This window comes from Myotis davidii, unplaced genomic scaffold, assembly GCF_000327345.1.
Source record: "Myotis davidii unplaced genomic scaffold, ASM32734v1 scaffold18, whole genome shotgun sequence".
In the NCBI taxonomy this organism is placed as follows: domain Eukaryota; kingdom Metazoa; phylum Chordata; class Mammalia; order Chiroptera; family Vespertilionidae; genus Myotis; species Myotis davidii.
The window spans coordinates 11,028,395-11,049,966 of NW_006292696.1; positions in this window are offsets into that span (position 1 = coordinate 11,028,395).

Below are 21,572 nucleotides of genomic sequence, written 5' to 3' on the forward strand. Positions count from 1 at the left end.
ATAGCTTTTGCCTGAGGTTCTTTATTTTTATTTTTTAATATATGTTTACTGATTTCAGAGAGGCAGGGAGAGGGAGAGAGAGAGAGAAACATCAATGATGAGAGGGACCATTGATTGGCTGCCTCCTGCATGCCCCTCCACTGGGGATCGAGCCTGCAACAGGTACATGTGACCGGAATCGAACCTGGGACCTTTCAGTCCGCAAGCCAACGCTCCATCCACTGAGCCAAACCGGTTCTGGCGTGAAAAAAAATCTTAAGTAATATTAAGATAGTATTCAACATGGTGATCTGGGCCAACCACCTGAGGGAACAAGAGATCCAAGTCTCTCATCTCCCATCTCCTTCCCACTCTCTGCCCAACTGCATCCAGGACAATGGCAAGCAGACCCACCTCCTACTTAAATTGTCACTCATTCTCTCTCCTTCCCTTCGTGCCCCCATTGCTTTCTCATTGAATTGTCACTTCATTTAATAGAAGAAATGACACTTTTTAAAATTCCCACTTGACAAATAAGCCTAGAAAAAGGTTTAATGACTCCCAGGGCCACTCAGAAAGTATTAGTGCCAGTATTGAATCGAGGCTTCCTAACACTGAAGCTTTGCCTTTAACCTCTGTGCAATAATGTAGAACATGTCCATGAGTAGTCTGCATTTAATACCAAACCCGGGTTCGGCTGCCTGCTGCTTCGAAAGCCAATACTCGAGAGGCAGGTGCTGGTGTAAGGAAAAATGGTTTATTCAAGAGCTGATAGCCTGAGAAGATGGGGGACTTTCATCCCATCTTAATATCACAGTGCAGGCTGAGGGAGAGGGAAAACAGAAGAAGGAGATCAAGGAGAGGGGGTTGAAAAGTTGTCTGTGTGCACACTAGCAGAGTCTTTTCTGATAAGGACTTCAAAACTGGTCAAGCAATGATGGTCTGGTATGTGTCATCCTGTTTTTCATCATCCTGGTTGGAGTCTGTGTCTTTTGCAGTTAGTTCCTAGAATTATTATTTTTTTAAATATATTTTTATTGATTTCAGAGAGGAAGGGAGAGGGTGAGAAAGATAAAAACATCAATGATGAGAGAGAATAATGACCCGCAAACCCCACACCAGGGATCAAACCTGTAACCCGGGCATGTGCCTGACCTGGAATCAAACCATGACCTCCTGGTTCAAAGGTCGACACTCAACCATTGAGCCACACCAGATGGGCAGTTCTTAGGATCCTTATACAAATATGCTGCTTATCTACAAACTACCTATTAGTCAGAGCCAGAATGTACAGAAACAATGTCAAAAGAATGGTGGGATGGCAATGTGAGGATGGAGTAACCTAGCACACCAAAATGTACATCCAGTGAAAATTATGCCTCTAAGAGACTTGTCACTCCTTTTGCTGCAATGGTCTTTCATGTTTCTGCCTTAGCATGCACTTGACTCCTTTTATTCTGTCTCCTAAACTTTTAGGACTAGGTTTCCAATGTCACACCTTTGCAGTTGAGAGCCAAGTTTTGACACTACTATGGCTCTGATATTGGTTGAGAGAAATTTTTTCATAGCCCTTCTCAAGTTTAAACCATTGATTGAATGAAGGTCTTATTCATTTAGCCTTGTTCAGTGATATATGCCATACGCCATTGTTAGTGTGGGTATTGGAGGGACAAATTCACTTGTTGTTTACATGAAGCTGGAACGAATTGAACTGACCAAGATCTTTCAGTTATGTCAATGTTAGCCACAGTCACTTTTATGTGTCCTATGAATTTTGTAAGCACAAAACCCACTTTGAAGTTGTCCATGGCTCAATTTAGCATGTGTGCCTACTGTCCCTTATCTAAGTACTGCTTTCCAAGTCAGCCTCCCAACACAAATGTATTTGATTTTATATTGCCTTTGGGGGTTCATAATGTAAGAGGCATGAATGCAATAATCCATAAATTGCAATATAAGCTTCGAAGTCCTCAGTGAGCTTTCAGGGGATTGCAATAGCCACTCAGACAAATTCTTAGGGCTTCATGATATACCAGCTTTTTGGTTCACTTCAAAATCTTTTTTTTTTAAAGGAATGAAAATTTACTAACCTTTCACTCAACATAAAATAACGATGGGATCCTACTTCATTTATATTCAGCTGAGGTAACATATTTATTCAGGTGCCCGATGTAGAGTGTTAATGGATTAAAGTATATGGACAAAGTGGGCGATTGTACTGTAAATGTTACTTAAGTGAATTTGGCCTGCAAGGGTATTATTGATTTATTTTATCTAATTTGGTTTGTATTGCAATTCAAGCTCAAGACTGAGGGTTGAAGTCATCTGTCTTCTACAGGTGAAATGACTTCAAGTCACAAGGGAGCTAAACTAAGTGAATAGGAAGTCTCTTCCTTTGAGGAAACAAAGAACGTGGAAATGTTTTCCGGGGCGGGGAGGGGTGGGGGAGTTGTGGAGAAGGAAGTGTTCTCTTCCCAAGGACACTAGGAAGTCAAGTCACATTCCACCGGGAAGAAAACATGCAGCCACCACTCAGTGAAACATTTTGATTTCCCCGTCAATATTAAAGCAATATCCTCTTAATAGCTGAAGAGTGGTACTTTGCAAAGCCAGGCATGGAGCTTAGTGATGTTGTAAATCAGTGGAACAGGAAGAAAGGTGCCTTTTTTGCTGAGGTAAAAGCACCCAATTGAGCATTTCATGTTCACTTCCTCAGTTCTCCAAGTGTTCGGGTTTAGGAGTGGCCGGTGCACACGAGAGAGCAACCTTTCCTCAATCGTTTCCTTTCTTTTTTGAAGCTGCTATGAAATTGCTTAATACTAAATCTGTTGAACGATTGAGCACAAATGATGAAAAATATAAATTGTTTAGTGCCGTTAAACTATTGTGAGGATACCATAGTATATGGCTCTACTTCCTCAAATTTTTATTAGGTTTTATGCTTATTAGTTAAGAAATAGTATTTATTGCTGTGTACTGGAAACATGTGCCAAGAGCATTGTGTACATTATCTCCTGAAATTTTCAGAACATTTCTCTTTGGTAGGTAAATTATTGATAGTCTCATTTTATATGTAAGGGAATTAAAGTTAAGAAGGGACGATAACTTTCCAAGAATACTGCAGTTACTGCAGGGCGAAGCCAGTTTCTGATACCTGTTAGGTCTGACTCGAGTCTCTAAGTGATAATGTATTCTCAGGTAGACAGCTAGCACTCCTGACCATAACTCAGTCTGCCTCTTAACCTCTAGAATTTGATGTAACATATTTTATTTAAAGACTATAAGGCAGCCTGGCTGGTGTAGCTCAGTGGATTGAACATTGTCCTATGGACCAAGAGGCCCCGGGTTTGATTCCCAGTCAGGGCACATGCCTGGGTTGTGGGCTTAATCTCCAGTGTGGGTATGCAGGAGGCAGCAAATTGATGTGTCTCTCTCATTTGTGTTTCTTTCTCTCTCTCCTTCTCCCTTCCTCTCTGAAATCATAAAAATATTTTTAAATGGCTATAAAGCAGTTGTAATCCCCAAAATTATTATACCTTGAATTCATGATGATTATAAAGAAAAATAAGGTATTAAAGATGAAAAAGTAGGGTTGTCAGAAAGCAAACAACTTTGGTACAATTCATTCGTTTGGGTCCTCTGACATATGCTTGTGAAACAAGAAAGGATACCTATCTTCTTCAGTTAAAGGTAGGGAAATTGAGGCCTGGGGAGACTTGGTGATCAACCAGAGGCCACCTGGGCGACCATAGCAGTTTTTCATGGGAAAGCAATACAGCACACCTATATGTCCCCTGGCTCCTCTTCTTCCAGAGTTGCAAAGAGATCTATTAATTAAGTAAAAACAGCCAGACAGCTCCCCAGGAGCCTTTGGATATGAAGTCTCTAATGACTCCATGCAGAATGTCCCAGACCTGAAACATCTGTTCTGGAGGTTAGTCATCTTCCATTTCCCAGTCCCAAGTTAACAACTTATTTCCTCCCCTTTTCTTTTTTTAACTGCCTAGCAGCTGTCCACGTATTTCAGAGGACAGACCTCGGTTTAAACTTCAGCCAGAGAATGTTATGTAGAGAACGCTCCACACTTCACTATATGTGCTAATTAGAAGCTTCTTACACAAGCACATGCATTCATTTATACACTGATGAGTTTTCAGTTGCCAAATAGCTCCAGTGAAAAAGCCAGAAAAGTAAAAATACTATTCTAATGAATATTAACATTTATTTTTATGCAAGCTTGGGTAACTTTTAGAATTGTTTTGGTTTGGAGAAATGATTTGCATGGGCAATGCATTTGGCATTGAAGACTTTTGAAATACTATTTCTTGGAAGAGAAAGGCAGGGTTTTTTTTTTCATTTATTTTTATTTTTATTTTTTTTATTGAGAGGCATCTATCCAGATACCTGGAGTTAAACTTCAAAGGCCAGAAGTGAGATAATTCCAAGGTCACACATTTACTAGTACAAGACCTGAGAGAAAGAATGAAGATCATCAAGGAAAAGATCCAGGTAGCATGATTTCTCTGCAACATGGGGCCCATTTGCCTCCAAAGCCAGCCCTACAACTACCAAAGATCAGCCACCCAGCTCCCTTTCTGTTGTGTCCCTCCAGTGAAGGACAGCAGGTAAATGTCAGTCTCATTTCTCCCACCAAAATGTAATTTCATATAGTGTTCTTTTCAAAACTTTCATTTTTTTCTCCCACTTTCTTTTACTCTGCTCTCATTAGACACATAAATACATGTATGTATTTATCCATCCATCCATCCATCTAGAACAGTGATGGCGAACCTATGACACCCGTCTCAGAAGTGACACGCAAACTCATTTTTTTGGTTGATTTTTCTTTGTTAAATGGCATTTAAATATATAAAAGAAATATCAAAAATATGTCTTTGTTTTACTATGGTTGCAAATATCAAAAAATTTCTATATGTGACACGGCACTAGAATTAAGTTAGGGTTTTTCAAAATGCTGACACGCCGAGCTCAAAAGGTTCACCATCACTGAGTATGTACTGAGACCTACTATTTATTGCTCAAGCACTGTTCGGGGCCTCTGGAATAAGACCGAGAAGATCACTGTCTTAGGTAGCTCACAGTCTTGTGGGAGAACAATATAATTAAAAAGCAAATAAGTCTATAATAAAGGTAATTATGAGTAGAAAGAACTATTAGACTGTAAATATGATAACATGATAGTTACTGGGAGGAACAGGGGTCCTCGGGATGAGAGGTTGATCGTGAAAAGGCCTCCCCAATGAGATGAGTTAAATTATCTGACTGATGGGACGGGGGTAACCCTGCAATGCTTTGAGAAAAGGATCTTCCAGGAAGAGAGGAGAATAAATGCAACAGCCTCGAGACCAGGACAGAAGGTCCCAGAGTTTAGAGTATAATGATCATAAGTAACAGAGTGATCATAAGATAAGGCCAGGGAAGTGGACTGGAGCTAACACACGTCGAACCTTGTAGGTCATAAATAAAGCAGTTGCATTTCATTCTTTATTTAAATCGTAGTACAGTTTTCTACATAACATCTATGCATTGCACCAAGTACTTCACAGAAGCTATTGAATGTACCTATGAGGAATGCAACAATATCCCTGTTCTGTGGATAAGAGAACAAGGTCTCAGAGGTTAAATAAGTTTCCCAAGGCTGTATAGGTAGGAAGAGATGGAACCAAGATTCCAGGCAGCTCTAACTCCACAGCCTGAGCCCTTGTTCACTCTCCCCCCTTATTCCACTTCTCCTAAGTCCTGTTTTCCAGAGCTAGCTGGCATGTTGTGCACATAATGCAGGTGAAACAAACAAAAAAAAGCAAATATCTTCTGAAATAGGAGGCCTGACATCCTGCTGGTCCAAAGAAACTGTGTATGCAGAAGAGTAGTCATTAAGAATGGCACTTAATTGTAATTAGGTTCTGACTGGTCTCTGCTAAATTGCCTCCTTTATTTGATTAAACATTCTTTATCACAGCTAGATGGAAAATTTTCATGATGTCAGGAAGTCTTCATTTTATATATGTGTGTCTGTATATACACATAGATAGTCATGTATGTGTTATATATGAGTATATAACACATCCATATGCAGGATGGGCAAACATAGGTTTCTAGTTGTTTGTATGGAACACAGCACAATAATTAATAAATAACAACATAATAATAAGCTCTGTGTTTCACATACAACTAAAAACCTCCTTTTGCCCCATACCATATTCTTGTATGTAAATTATATATAAGGAACATTGCATGAAAAATGGTCAAAGAGATATTTCTTTGACATGCTCTTCCAGAACCTTGCAATAAGAGGTGGACTTTATTTCTTCTCTTCTTGAAGCGGAAGGCCACTGAAATTCTCTCAGTGACTAGAGTGTACCAGAAGAATTGCAGCAAGACCTCTGAAACCAGGCAATAAAAAATGAGCTCTTTATGTCTCCCTGTCTGTCTGTTTCTCCCTCTCTCCTCCTCTGCTGTCCCTCTCCTCTCTCTTTCTTTTTCCTCTCCTTTCCCTTAGAACTGAGCAATCATATTTTGGGGACCCGCCAGGCCACATGGAGAGGCCATGTGTAGTTGTTTCTGCTTCTGGCCTCAGTTAAGGACTTGATCCACAGATCACTGCCAAGAAATGTCAGGGAATGAGTTTTCACGTGAGTCCAGCTTCCTGCCTTCAAGCCACCCCAGGTGATGTTGGGTGGATGAGAAACAAGCTATCCCATTAGGCTTTGCCCAAATTGCAGATCTGTGAGCAAAGTAAATGCTACCATTGTTTTAATTCACTTTTTTAAGAGTAACTTTTATGCAATCACAGTAACTGAAACACACACACACATATAGACATTCTCTAAACTAAGCATACATAAGAAATAAAAGTGGCTTTTATGAGACTACCCCACAACAGAGAGATACTCTAGTTATTTGATGAAAGGGGTTATTGTCGACGTTAGACCTTGATTTGAACTAATTCCATTTCTTACTAGGAGTGGCCTTCAGTAGGCTAGTTTTCCTATCTGGGAATCATTTTCATAATCTATTAAGTCCAGATAATAATGGCTCCTATTACACAGGACTGTTGTCAAAGATAAATAGGATGCTTACATATGTTTTAGCACAGTGACTGGCGCATAATAGCTGCTCAGTAATTGTCACTATAAAGTAAAATTTAAAATTATTGTTATTATTCAACCACTGGGCATGATTCTGTTTACCGCCTCCATCTTTTCCTCTGGGAATTCACTTGAAAAGATTTTAACTTTGCCACCCAAATAGTACCATTATCTAAATAGTTTCTGAAGCATGTGAGAAAAGGATAACTGTGGATAATTACAGGTCACCTGATGGGACCCAAGAGAAGATGTTTATAACATTTTGAGGGGGAAACATTTGCTGAATGAAAAATTGAATGAATGAATGACGACATCCATATTGGAGGTTTCTGAAAATCCATCTTTAGTGAATTAGCAAGCATGTGATTCAGCCCATAGGTCACCTGTGTATTTCTCTATCTATACCTATGTCTATATATTTACACTATGTGTATACAGAATGCAAAATCTGGTGTCAGGGAGATATTTGAACAAAAAATATCTTGCCTAGAGAAAAGCAGGTGGAATATGCCTCTTCCACATTTTTGTGCCAAGCCAGATAATTTACTTCTCACCTGGGAACAATTTCCTTCCCGCAGCCATAATGTGAGTTTCGCCACAGCTGCGGAGCTAAAGTCCAAGTCAAAGTACAGATTGCTGCGTCACTTGCCGGGAAATGACATTTTGGTTTGGGTCTGTGTCCTTTTGTGGCAGCTTTCTTATTTGTGTTTAAAACATGTCTGTGGAGAGGGGCACATCTGTTTCCGAGTGGATAAATGGGATACGGTAGGATTTTTTCTCGATGTGGACTTAAATTCCTGGACTCTAGTGTCCCAATGCATGCATTCTGACTTCTGTTTTTTCACCGAAAGTAGTGCCTGTGTCTGGATGCGTGAATTATACATTTGAGTTAAGAGTGTTTAACAGAAACCTACGTTTCATTCTTATCTTCTGCACCTACAATTCTGAGACAGCCTGGCTTACCCGTACGATGCTGGTATCTTCCAGACCCTTTATTTCTTTTCTTTAAAATTTTCCATCCTTAGCACCATTCAGTGAGACTGGAGAATAAAATACATTACTCTCTGCACTGCCTTCTCATATGGCTGCTTTTTTCTTCTGATATTGACACTCCATAAGAAGAGCAGAGTTTTGTAAGTTGGAATCTTTGAGACAAAGATCAGGATGGCGCTAAACTAGGGTTAGAAGGAGGAACATGTATTTTTTTATGCCAAAATAATGCAAAAAGTCACTAAAGTTCTCCAATGCTGCATTGGAGGCCTTAATAACAGCCTCTAATTTCAAATGCAATGGAGACAGTGGCATAGATACAGCATAGATGGAGGAAACGCCTCAGGCATGCATGATTACGCTATCCTAGTCGCAGAAACTGAAATATGATGGAGAGAAAAGAAGAGAAAAATGTTTTCAAACATGGCCCTGTGAGTAAGTAAAGGAGGGCTACAGAGTGTGATTGGATGTTTGTCTTTCTCCTGCAATCCTTTGTCCAATGCCTGACATGATCTATTCACTATACAATTAGAGATGTGTTCTTCCATGTATCCAAGACATTATAGTCCTTGGAGTCTCCTTTTTAAATATATTTTTTTATTTATTTCAGAGAGAAAAAGGGAGAGGGAGAGGGAGAGATAGAATCATCAATGATGAGAGAGAGTCATTGATCACCTGCCTCCTGCACACTCCTTCTGGGGATCAAGCCCACAACCTGGGCATGTGCCCTGACCAGCAATCAAACCATGGCCTCCTGGTTCATAGGTCAACACCAACTCTGAGTCACACCTACTGGACTGGAGTCTCCTTTTGCCAAGAAAATACATGTACATGTGAACTACCAAGTGATATCTCCTATTAAAGTCTTTACAGAAATTAGTTGACCTAAGAATCAGTCATTTACAGTTGCAAAGGCTCCAAGAACAAGAAGACAAATTGTAGAGGCCTCCAAGAATAAATTTCATGTGCTGGAAAGAAAGAACACCAGTCTTGAAGACAGAGATCCATGCTTAGCATCTAGGAGTACCTTTAAAACCTTGCTAGCGCAGGTTGCTCAAGTGTGAGAGTCAGTGACAAAAGAGAAGCTATTACACGACAATATTTGAGGTCTTCCTGTCCTCACCTGACTCTTCAGGAATAAAGATAAGCGGGAGGAACTGCTTTACTGTACAGAGCCTGGCAGTAAGCAGAGCAGAAAGAAAAAAAAACAACCAACAACAAACCAAAGCAACAGCACCAACCATAATCTCAAGAAAGGTTGAACATCCTTCGTTAAAATGTGTTATTGGAATGCAGTCACACCCATTCATTTAAGATGGTCTGTGTTGCTTTCCAGTAGGTGACAGAGTTGAACAAGTGTGACAGAGGTCTGGCTCACAAAGCCTATAATAGTTTCTCTTTAAAAAAAATGTTTGCAATCCCTGCTCTAAAAAAATCTAGAGTAGCTGTGTTTCCTTACACAATACATTAAGCCTTGGGTTCAGCAAATGGTAAACCATAAAAGCCTCCTAGGAATTGTTTGATGATCACAGGACATATGGAAAATGCAAAATGCATTTCTGGGATTCCTCATTGGCAACATCTGTGAAGTCGTATATGGTTTCTTTCATTTTTTAAATAATAATTACCAGATTAAATGTCAGTCAAACCTGCTAGACTCATTGAATAGTTATTGAGATATTTTCTCATATTTTCACTTCCATCAATCCCTGTCTGATAGTTACCATTTCTTTTTCCACCATTTTCTTGAAAACTCTTTGAGCTGCCGCTAACCTCACATTTGAAAACATAGTGTGATATTCTGTGTTTTATCTGTGCAGCGGGGCCAACTATCATTCATCTGTTGAGTGTTGACATGGGTCAAATCTCTACACCAGAATACAAAATTAAAGGCTAGAAAAATAGCTCATATTGCCTGAAGACAGAAGACATGCTGAGAGTATGAAAATTTTATATTTAATAAACTTTTATAAGGTGTGTGTGTGTGTGTGTTTCTGAGAAAAAGAGAGGCTGATTATGTATTCAGAATAGTCATAATATAATGAATCACTGGTGCATGGGATACTCAATGCACTGGGATTTTGACGGAAAGCAGATTTTGAAAGGTTTTGCTGAAATTTATCAATGGGATTATCTCTAGTTCTTGGGGGACCACAGATTTAAATGGCTTTTCAATTATTTTGGTTGCTGGGGCTGGGATAATTTGAATATGTTCCATACACCGACGAGGCAACAAGTTAACTGGACTTTTTGCAGGTTGCCTGTGTCAAATGGGGATGTGGTCTGAATATATAGGGGTCTTAGCAGAACCATCTCAGATAATATATGTAAAAGCAATAAGTAAACTCTGCTTGTCTTACCACTATCTATTAATTTTGTTACTATATTCACTGTATTGTCATGGCTAACAGTCAGGTTTCCAATATAACCTTGAATTAGCCTGAAGTGGTTGTATTTCATTTCAATCATCTCCTCTTCCAAAGACCACTGATAGTTTTCTGATCAAAAATTTTGTCACCTATAGAGCTAGGACTTGAAAAATCACACGCTATAGGCCAACAAAAGGAAAAAGGACAGCATTTCCCATTTCTGACATGACTTCACATTGTCTTTTGAAAATTTAAGCCTTAGGATACATTATATACTTTCTTCCTTGCACCTGGTCATACACCTTTTAGTAAATGCTTGCTGTTAAAATGATAAATGGATGCTATTAAAACACTTTAATGCATAGTGCACCAAAAGTGCCCACTTAAAGGCTAGTTTCCCTTCAAATTTTTGAAGAAGATGCCTTCTCAGCTGTTCTTTCTTGGCACAATTCTTAAGAGAATGGGAATATCGCTATGCCTGTGTTGCTCTCGGAGTCCACAAGAGATAATGGCATATTCTTGTAAAAGCTTCAAGTGGCTTTAATTAGATATTCTTAGTTAGTAAATAGCTCACCTCTTCCTCTTCTTCCTTCATTCCCAAAGGGTTGTAAGTTTCCCAGAAGGCGAAGTAACATGGATTGTTTGTATGTCAAGCTCCTTAATTTGACTTTTCCTGTCCATTGCTTTCAGAGATGAGATTCTGTAGTGCATGTGATATCTGAGTGAAAACTGTGTGATCTTGCACATTTTTAAAAAAAATTAAGTTAAAAAACAAAAACAAATTTTGGAAAAAGCCAATTAAAAAAAATCATGGTTGCCCCAGCTGGTTTGGCTCAGTGGATAGAGTGTCAGCCTATGGACTGACGGGTCCTGGTTTCAATTCTGGTCAAAGGTACGTACCTGGTTTGCAGGCTGGATCCCAGGCCCCGGTCAGGGCACATGTGGGAGGCAACCAATTGATGTATCTCTCGCACATTGATGCTTATCTCTCACTGTCTCTCTCCTTCCCTTCCATTCTCTCTAAAAATCAATGGGAAAATATTGTTGGGGGGGATCAATGATTAACTCAAATTTCCCTTGTTTTAAAATACACAGAACCCCAGCTCATCTATGAGGATAAAGGCTTTGCAAATAACCACAGATTTACTTGAATGTTCTTATGTTCTTAAATTTCCTTTGCTCCTTGATACATAGGTGTTTAAATGTATTCATTATATCAAGTTATTGGATCATCAAATTTAGGGATTTTATACATTTTGAAATTTTACTACTTTTTCTTGAACATCATAGCCATTTCCCCTTAAATAGCAGAGTTATTTTATCACTGTTAATCAAATACAATTTTGGAATCCCCAAATGAAGAGATTGTCATTATAGTCTTAGCTACTATGTAAAACATAGAAAGTAAATGCTCATTAGAGACACACTAGTTAATAGTCTTAATTAGGCATTTACATGCTGTTTGGTATTTGTGCTTCACATTTGTGTTTATTTGAATGCCATTCCAAAAATCTATGTACAGTTCTCTGACCTGGTAAACTGAGTCCAAAATAATAATTCATATAAAAAGTATAGCTTTATTCATGGAAACAAAAGTTTTTACTTTATTCCACTTTTTTTTTCCATTTTGCTGAGGAAAATATACGAAAGATCCCTAAAAAATGACAATAATTAGTTTTCGTGACCAAAGGCCTGAACCTTATATAGTTTTTACTTTCTCTTCAAATTTATGCTGTACTTCTCCACGTCAGTTTTAATTTGCTAGCAGCACAACAAAGGAATTAGTCTTCTACTGTTCACGTCTTCCCTATGTGCCTGAATAGCAATGCACTAGCAATAACTTCTTACCTTTCTGACAACTGCCGTTGCCAAGGTTAGGCTATTTAGAAGTTGGTACAAAGTGAAAATAAATACCTAGTTTCCCACAGGCAGTCCTCTGAAATGCCGTCTGTCATGTGTAATTTCTCTGGCATTATTCAGTGGTTATGATTTATCACCTCGCCCATGCATGAGTCAGCCGCAAAATCTCTATGACTCAATGGCACATAACAAAAGCAATCAGGAAAAGTGACATTCGAATGAAGGGTTTGAATAAGATTTTATTAACTTAAAGAACGAAGGCATAGTAACTCCCCCAACTTTTTAAAATCTTACAAGGTCAGCATTTTGGCTCTTTCTCTTCATTAGTTAGTACCTCAAAACTTGGGGCAGGGAATAACTATCAATTGGAGACAAACAAATATGGATTTATGGAAGTTAACAGTATGGACTTATTCTTATTTTGCACTTAATCTTATATTTTCCCACGCTGTTTAGAATAGCTTTTTCCTAATCTTGCAAATACATTTCCTATTGCTTTCAAATTTTCTTGCTACCCACCTGTTTTTTTCCTAGGTGGTAAATTGGTAGCAAAATGCATTTATTCTTTCAATCAATATTTTTTCTGAGCCTGAATTCTGTGTCAGGCATTGTGTAAGATAATGGGATTGAAACAATGGGCAATGCAGACATGACCCCCCCCTCTCAAGGAAATTTCATTCTGGTGAAGTAGGTCATATTTACTTTTCTAGGCTCAGTGCCATTAACCTTGAATGGGGAAATGCCCATTTTCAAGTCATAAAGAATATTTCCTATACAAATAATTTGCTTTGTCACACTTGAATATTTATTTCAAGCTACAGCTATCCTCATATGGAAAAGGAAGACAAAAATTGGCCTATTGACAGCAGTATGACCGGCCATCTGGGTATCTGACCCTTTTAGCCCTGTGGACTCTCTAGTTTGATAGTTTATATAACATTCTGCTTCCTCGTTTTGCAAATAATACTTAACCTCTTTCGAGCTAAGGAGAGAAGTATTGGGTGAAGTTCTTAGCAAGTTTCACCACTGAAACTCAATTCATCTGTTTTAGGTATCATCTATCAGCATTGGCTGGGAATCTTGATATGTTTGTCATTGAATCTAAGAGAGATTGAGAAAGAAAAGATAGTTTTCAGGGAAAAGTCAGTATTATTCATGGAAACATGACTTAAACACAAATTCAAAGAGAAGGTGAACTCTCTGCAAACAAGAACTGTGGTTATTCACTTTGTTGTTAGCAGCACCTGAGCTACAGTCTGGAAAAAAATGGTAATAATAATGTTGTCATCCTTTATTGAAAGCACACTGAGTGTCAAACATTGTGCCAATGATTGAGTGGGAAGTTCGGATGAGAGGAGTCTTTATTGTACACAGATAGACAGGCAGAGTGCATAGAAAATTAGCTAATAAAACCTACAAAAGTTAATATACTAATTTTGGACAAAATTGTGCCAGCCGTCTGGTCCTCAGGAGAAAAAGACGCCAAACATGAGGAGAATATCTAGAATGCAGATTAAGAATAAAGTCATGAAGAGAAAATCCAACTTAGATATACAAGTGTTAACTTGAGACTAAACACTACAAGAATATTTCTGAAGAACAGACCAAGGGCTGTTTTTCTCACTTCTCTGGTTGAGGTGAGTATGGAGTGTTAAATCATGCAACTATTTTCCCAAGTGGCCTTGCTCAATATACTCCTGGGTTGCTGCTTAGGAAGAAAGTTTAGGAAAGAGAAACTCAAGATTGGGGAATGGTTGATGTATTTGCTTTTTGGTGTGCTGGGGAAATATTTCAAGCAATTTTAAGTTTCTAGAATCATTGTCCCTGGCATCATGTCAAAGAGCTGGACCCATCCACACCAGGCATGTTAATTAACACGTTAGCGCCCAGCCTGTTTTGTCTTCCGGAGAGAAAGTACTGTGTCAGTCACCCGTGACTGACAGGGTGCTTAATGTGTTAAGAAATCAGCAGCAAGGACTTCACACAGATGATTTTGCTTAGTCTTCAAATCAATCACACAATGTATAAACAACTCTGATTCTGACTTTATTGATGGGGTAAGCAAGGTTTAGAGAAGTTAGGTAACTTGTTCAGGTTCACAATAACCAGGTTAGTAGCATCACCTTCATGTACTTCAGACTTTATCTTAAAGGGAACCATGAAAAAATGGCCGGAAATAAGCAAAAGTCTAAAGGAGTCTGTTTTCTAGAGGAGTCAGATGAATTTTCATCACAAGTAAGGAAGGGGTAGGAGAGAATGGATTCAGGCAGGCTATCTGATGGGTTAGGCAGAAGTTTGGGCATTAAAGACAAAGTGATTGAAGACTGAGACAGAAATCCTAGGGAGAAATTCTTGGCTACACTAGAGGAACAGACCTGTCAGGGCAATTAGAATCTATCGTCTTTTGCTTCTAGGCAACTGGCTGAAGAATAACAGAGATCAGACCCATAAAATCTAACATTTCAGTTGTGATCTCATCCAACACCACAGCCCCCTCAGTGTTAAAGATGCCCTGTTAATGTAAATATGAGACTGAAGAATTGGTTTCACAAATCAAGCCCCGATGCATTAACCCCTTTTCCCTTCCACAGTACATAATGCTCAAGCCTCCTGGGTCCATTAACTGAGCACACAGACGGGAGTTTCACAACCCTCAAAATCTGCTCTGTGGGCTGTGTCCAGATGCTCTGCATTCTTCCCCCGTGGCCACGTGGAAAATCCTCCTGGCATTTAAGATCATCATCTCCCTCAAGCCTTCCTGTCAGGAATAGAACAGCCCTAAGTGAAATGCTGCAGATCACTGAGTTGGTAAACCAGCTACGGAAACTGTGTTACACAGCCCATCAGACCCCTGAAAAGATCCCGCTTCGAAGATGTAAGAATGAGAGACACCCATCTGAATTAGGGCCCAGAGAAGCACCTGGTATGCGGGCAAGTTCAGATGACCTTTTCAAACGGTAACAACTTTCCAGTGCTGCTTCTGACCTCCGATATAGCTTTCAAACTGAGTTTCAGTAGAGAGGCTATCAATTATAGTCATAAAATATAATGCAGACAACTATTGAGTACTTACGTGCCTGGCACTGAGCTCAGTGTATAACATGCAGGGGATCATTGAATCCCCTAAAAATCGTCCTAACAGGTTGGTATTATTTTTTTAACGCCCTGCCCAAGATTATAGAACTAGTTTTACAGGCAGATTCAAATGCAGATCGGTGTGGCTCCAAAGCCTTTGTGTTTCATACTGCTTCCAAATAAAAGCCAGAAACCAACATAGAGGAAAAAGAGTCTAAAGGAAGGAACACTTCTGAGTACCTACAATATGCTGGGTGTTCTGACAAGAAAGATATTCCTAATAGTAAGGTTATTCTATGTGTCACTACGGCCTATTTAGGAATGGCTTTTATGGGACTCAATTCATGAGAGAGCCTGATGAACTTCTCTCATGGAAGATTGAATTCTGGGAAACAGAATTCGATTCTGATTGTTTAATAGCACTGGATTTATCCAGAGACAAAGCATTAATCAGGAAGATGGAATGGGAAATGTTCTATACAAGAAATGACAGCTGCTGCTTGAAGGAAGAAAACAGAAGGATTGTGTATAATCTCCAGTGGGTTTTCAAATAAACCACTGGGCTTAAAAAGACACATGGAATATATTTGATAGAGAAAAGCATCTTAGATTTTGGAAACCACTAAACAATAGTGGGCTATAGGGGTTTGACATGGTAAACTTGCTTGCAGCATCAGTCCATTGAAATATTTGTGATATTTAATAGATTGCTATTCTTTCGCTTTTTGTAAAAGAACTATAATTGATCTTTGAGAAGTCCAGTGACAGGAAAACAGGTATAAATTGGTGATTGGCCTTATCAAGTTTAAATATTTGAAAAGGTATAATTCATGCAAATGGTTAGCCTTTTTTTCATTGTGCCAGGGCAAAACCTGCCTGGGCTGGTATTTACTTTTCTAATTGGAAAAGCTTGAGTGATATGAACAATTAAAATAACACAATACCTTTACAAGATAATTAATCTTTTCTTTGTGATTTATTCTACCACATCCCCAGCTGATAATGTTATTTACCTCCCAGTTAAGGGTATGTTAGAACGCAATTGGAGCCATTCACTCTGTCTATCAGAGGCGGAAAGATCATGCAATTTGCATCTCATATATCTAGAAATTAAAACTGAAGGAGTGACCACTTGACACTATGGACGTTCCTGAAATGAAGCCTGCTGAGCTCAATTTGTTGTGGCGGCTAAATGTATCCCCTCTCCAATTTGAATGCATGATGAAACTCCTAGAACATTGCACTGTAATAATTGAAAACATAATGAAGCTGCCAAGGACGAAATGCAAATTTCTCTCTACTGACCCTTCAGAACTACACTCTGTACTTAGAAAGGAGCAGATGCCTTTGCCAGACAAGTAACATTCCCCTTTATTCTACCTCCTCTCTCTCCATCAGGCACTATTGAGATATTCTTTCGGACATTCATTCCAAGATTTAGCAGCAACAGTAGGTTGCACAATTTGGGACAGGATATAGGTTTAACTAGCAATAATACTTGAAAACCACTACTATCTTGTAGTACCATCATTTTATTAAAATGCATTTTAAATACAAGAAATTTAGAAGGATATTATTCCAGAGTAACAATTTTATAGAATAATTTCGCTTCACTAAACAAGCAAAATAAAAGTATAATCGTTTTAGTTTTCTAGGTTTACCTCTGATTTATGGAAATAGATTAGTTATCCGCACTACTCTTTGGAGATCTCTAGTCTACCTACAAAGGTTTTTAGAATTTTAATTAACCCTTCAAGCATTCTAATTTTGCCTCTTGTCCTTTTAAAATGTATAATTAGTAATGTTTTCCATTATGGACTCAATGGTCACTTGTCTCATTTAACCGGAACTCTAATAGCATTTGATACAGATGACCTTTTCTTCCATCTTTAAAACACTCTTTTCATTTATTTACTAGAGGCCCGCTGCATGGATTCGTGCACTTGTGGGGTCCCTAGGCCTGGCCTGCGGGGATCAGCTGAAACCAGCTCTCTGACATCCCAAGGGATCCCAGATTGCGAGAGGGCACAAGTCAGGCCAAGGGACACCACCAGTGCACAATCAGGGTGAGGGGAGGGGGACCATGGGAGGTTGACCACTGGGAGGGGTCATGGGAGGTCTCCAGAGCATGTCCAGCCCTTCTCACCCAGTCCCCATTTGCCAGACCCCAGCAGCAAGCTAACCTACCAGTCAGAATGTCTTCCTCCTGGTGGTCAGTGCACATCATAGCGACTGGTCGAGCAGTCGAGCAGTCAGACACTTAGCATATTAGGCTTTTATTATATAGGATTTGGTTTTTTAAAAATATTTTTATTGATTTCAGAGAAGAAGGGAGAGGGAGAGAGAGAAAGAAACATCAATGATGAGAGAATCACCGATTGGCTGCCTCCTGCATGCCCCACACTGGCGGTTGAGCCCACAACCTGGGCACACAGAATTGAACCATGACCTCTTGGTTCATAGGTCAATGCTCAAAAACTGAGCCATACTGGCCAGGTAAAACTCTCGTTCTTTAGTTTCAAGTATTCTAGGTGCTTCCTCTCTGGAGTCATTCCCCCTGCCCACCCCCATTCCTTTTTGCAGTTTTCTCTTTATTATTGTTGAAAAGTTGTCATTTTTTCAGGGTTCTGTCTTAATTCCTTCCTCCTTTTTTACTGTGTACACTCATCCTAGATGATTATAATCATTATATTGGGTTTTATTTCTACTAACTTCAGTACTTTTGGAGACCAAGGATATATATTTATATGACGTTATATTGAGGCAATAAAATATAGTGGTTATCAGAATGAGTTCTGAAATCACAAACCTGTGTTTTAATTCTGACTTTTCCTAACATGTAAAATGGGGATAATATTTCTACCTATTTCTCTAGAGTTGTTATTTCAGTTACATGACATAATGCTGGTTAAATGTTTAATAACATTGGTCCCATAGTATTATTGTGCTTTTTGCTAGAAAGCATTTAAACTGATTATTCGAATATTTTATACTCTTCATAAGCCTTCATACTTACTTTACCTAATCTCTCTTTACATGTTGAACTAAGCTTCATCCTGACCAATCTCGGGCCCCCAATAAACAATATTAATTCTTTCTTGTGTGGCTCTTCTCCCAACTAGAATGCATCCCTCCCTCCCTCCTACTTGCTGATTGAAATTTCACTTACCTTTTCATCTAGGTTAGTTAATTCTTGTTCCTGCTTCTCCATAAAGTCTTCTCACATGTCTCTTCCTCTGGATTTTTCCTTTCTCAGAGCTTCGTTGATAATTGGTGCTTTAATACGCACATAGTCTTAGTTCTTGAATTAGAGTTGCATTAAAAATTAAGCCCCTTTAGCTCTCTCAGCAGCATTTAGTGCCTGGCTGAGTATATATTTGAATTGAATTTCAGAGCGGCCTCTTTAATGCATTATATTTTTCCTATCCCCTACTGGGCCCTCTCCACCACCTTTAGCAGGAATTTTCAACTATTTCTAGATTCCTAGTTAAATGTTGCTTGTTAATGATAATATTACAATTTCTATTTTTAAGCACAAAAAATGAGAAATGGCACATTTCAGTATGCTGGTTTTCCTTTACTTGAAATTGAAACTCTAGGGTCTGAAGTTCATCCCTAAACAAATACTGCACGCTGCTTCCTGAATCTTACCCTCTTTGGATTTTTGATAGATCTGCGATTACTTTCTAATTTTCTAAATTTGTACTCGTATCTGGAGCAGCTTTTCAATCTTCATTTTTTCTCAGGAAAGGTAGCTTTTCATTTCCTTACAAAGATGACAAATGCAGGTCTGGAGCACAATATGATCTTATTGAACATATTAGGTGTTCAGCATCCCTCCCCTGCATCCCTTGCTAAGGTGGATGGATACCCTTACCACAGAAAAACGTGAAAGGAGGGCTATTGAGGTGATGAAATATGAGAGGAAATTTTTCCTGCCCTATTTTCTTTTAAAATTCTAGTTTTAGGCGGTAAATCACATCTCCACAGTAGAATGGAGACCTCACTGTACTCCATTATTTCTACACAAGTCAGACATTATACAATTTTTTATTTCTCTCTCTAAATTTCCTTATCTTACCATTAAGACTTTCTAGCCAAGAAAATTGGCTTTTAGGTGGCATCTGGTTTTGCATCAAAACCAGAAATTAAATCGGGGGGGGGGGTGTCTTTAAAAAATCATTCGTATGTTCACTTGAATATAGACATTTCTCTCTTGTGTTTTGCCAGTATTTTTTATGGTTAGTTTAAAAACAGCCACCTTGGGACTTATCATTGCCATGGACTGGTAGCATTTTTCATCTTCTGCCTCCTTCCTGTATGTGGACAGAACTGATGTGTTTGACAATAAAGAAAGGAGATGACCCTTTTTGGGGAAGGCTTTATGTTATACAGCTCTAGGTTTTGTACTACATCCAAAATGACAAGAAGTTGTTTTAAAAGTCAGCTTCTGTGACATAACTTAGAGAAATGTGTGTGTGCGTGTGTGTGTGTGTGTGTGTGTGTGTGTGTGTGGGTGTTGAGGGGTTGACATAGGGGCAGGGAACCGAAGGAGCTCCATTTTTCCCCCCAGCAATAGCCAAAGCAACTTAAGTTTGCTTCATTTCACTCTCTTATATATCAACTCCCTCTTAAAATTGTCAAAGAGAAAAATTAGGCAGCAAACAGAAAAGCCCAAAATAGGAAGAATAATCAAAACAGCATAGGACGTGTTTTATATGACTGAGCATGCTTTCGATGTCACTTCTGTAAAAGGAATTTGCATTTTGACTTTTTCAGGCTGAACTGTTTAAAATGTGGACTGGGTCTGTTATTCCTGTGGGTACCTTCTCTGTAGTTGGTTTAGTGATTACTCTGTCACTTTGTCATTAATATTTATCTTTTAACGAGGATATGCAAGGGTGCCTGTGGTATGTTCATGTTAATGTCAGAGTGATTTAAAAATGAACCATAGTGTTAAAGAGAAAAAAAAAATCTTCCCAATCCAGCCTTCTATTTAATTCTGTGACTAGTGACAGAGCTGAGAGCCACTTGATAGGGACGTTCAGCTTCACCTTCGGGCGTCTCCTCTGGGGCCTTTGGGACAGAACCAAGCACAGACATCTATAAATCAGTTTGTCCATTTCTGGGCCACGCAGCATCATTGGAAGCACTGACTCTAAGCCATTTCACCTGTGGGTAGGAATGATGAAGTCAGGGCATCTAATAATTGCATCTGGTTACTGCTTCTGCTTCGAAGACAGAGCTTGAAGCAAAACGTGTGAGCATCCCCATCCCATGTGGGATCATTTGAGCAGTAATCATGGAAAGCGAGATTTTGGGTTTGGTTGGAAATTCCTTTATAATTTCTTTTGAGTAAAATTGATGAAATAATTTGCTTTTGAAAGCAGCGCATGATACTTAGCATCTTTGTATAGTGATCCCATGTATAAACAATGCAATGGGGAGGAACCGCTAAGTGATGGTCTTCAAGCCATGAGCTTTCTCTTCTTGCTCCAGAACACGGTTACCCAATCTCATATTGAGAAACGACAGGAACATGATCTCAGATGAATTCTAGAGTTCCACACAGATGACTTCAATTGTCAAGTATATGTGTTCCATTGGCAGTAAGATAGTACTTAGTATTCTGAATGTAAACAACAGTAAACTTAGGCTGGGTCTAAACCATTTTCATGGGAGTCTTATCCTTGTATGCAAGAGTGATAATAGTTTCCTATTAGCAAAGAGTGAATTGTATTTAAACAATAATTGCAGACAAATGACATGTAAATCAATATATGAAAAAGCATCAAGCTGCATACACTATTGATTTTCTGCCATGTTTCCCTCTAGGTTAATGCTCTGAAAATGTGATTTACAGTGTGGTTTAAATGAGTCACTTTTTTCCTCCCAGGTACAATAAACTTTCGTAGAAGTTAAAAAGGTTTAATTCTGGTAGTACTGAACACATTTTTTAAATGGGACTATGAAATTGCCACAAAATTGAATTTGTTACATGTGATAAACATGCACATGTAAGAAGTTTATAAATATCCTCTGTTATCCTGGAAATAATTAATAATTTGTATAATTTATAGAGAAATGTATTTTTAAAGATGGCATTTAAAAATTCTTTATTGTTGAAAGTATTACATATCTCACTTTATCCCCTATTGACCTCCCCCTGCCTGCTCCCCCCCCCCCCCCA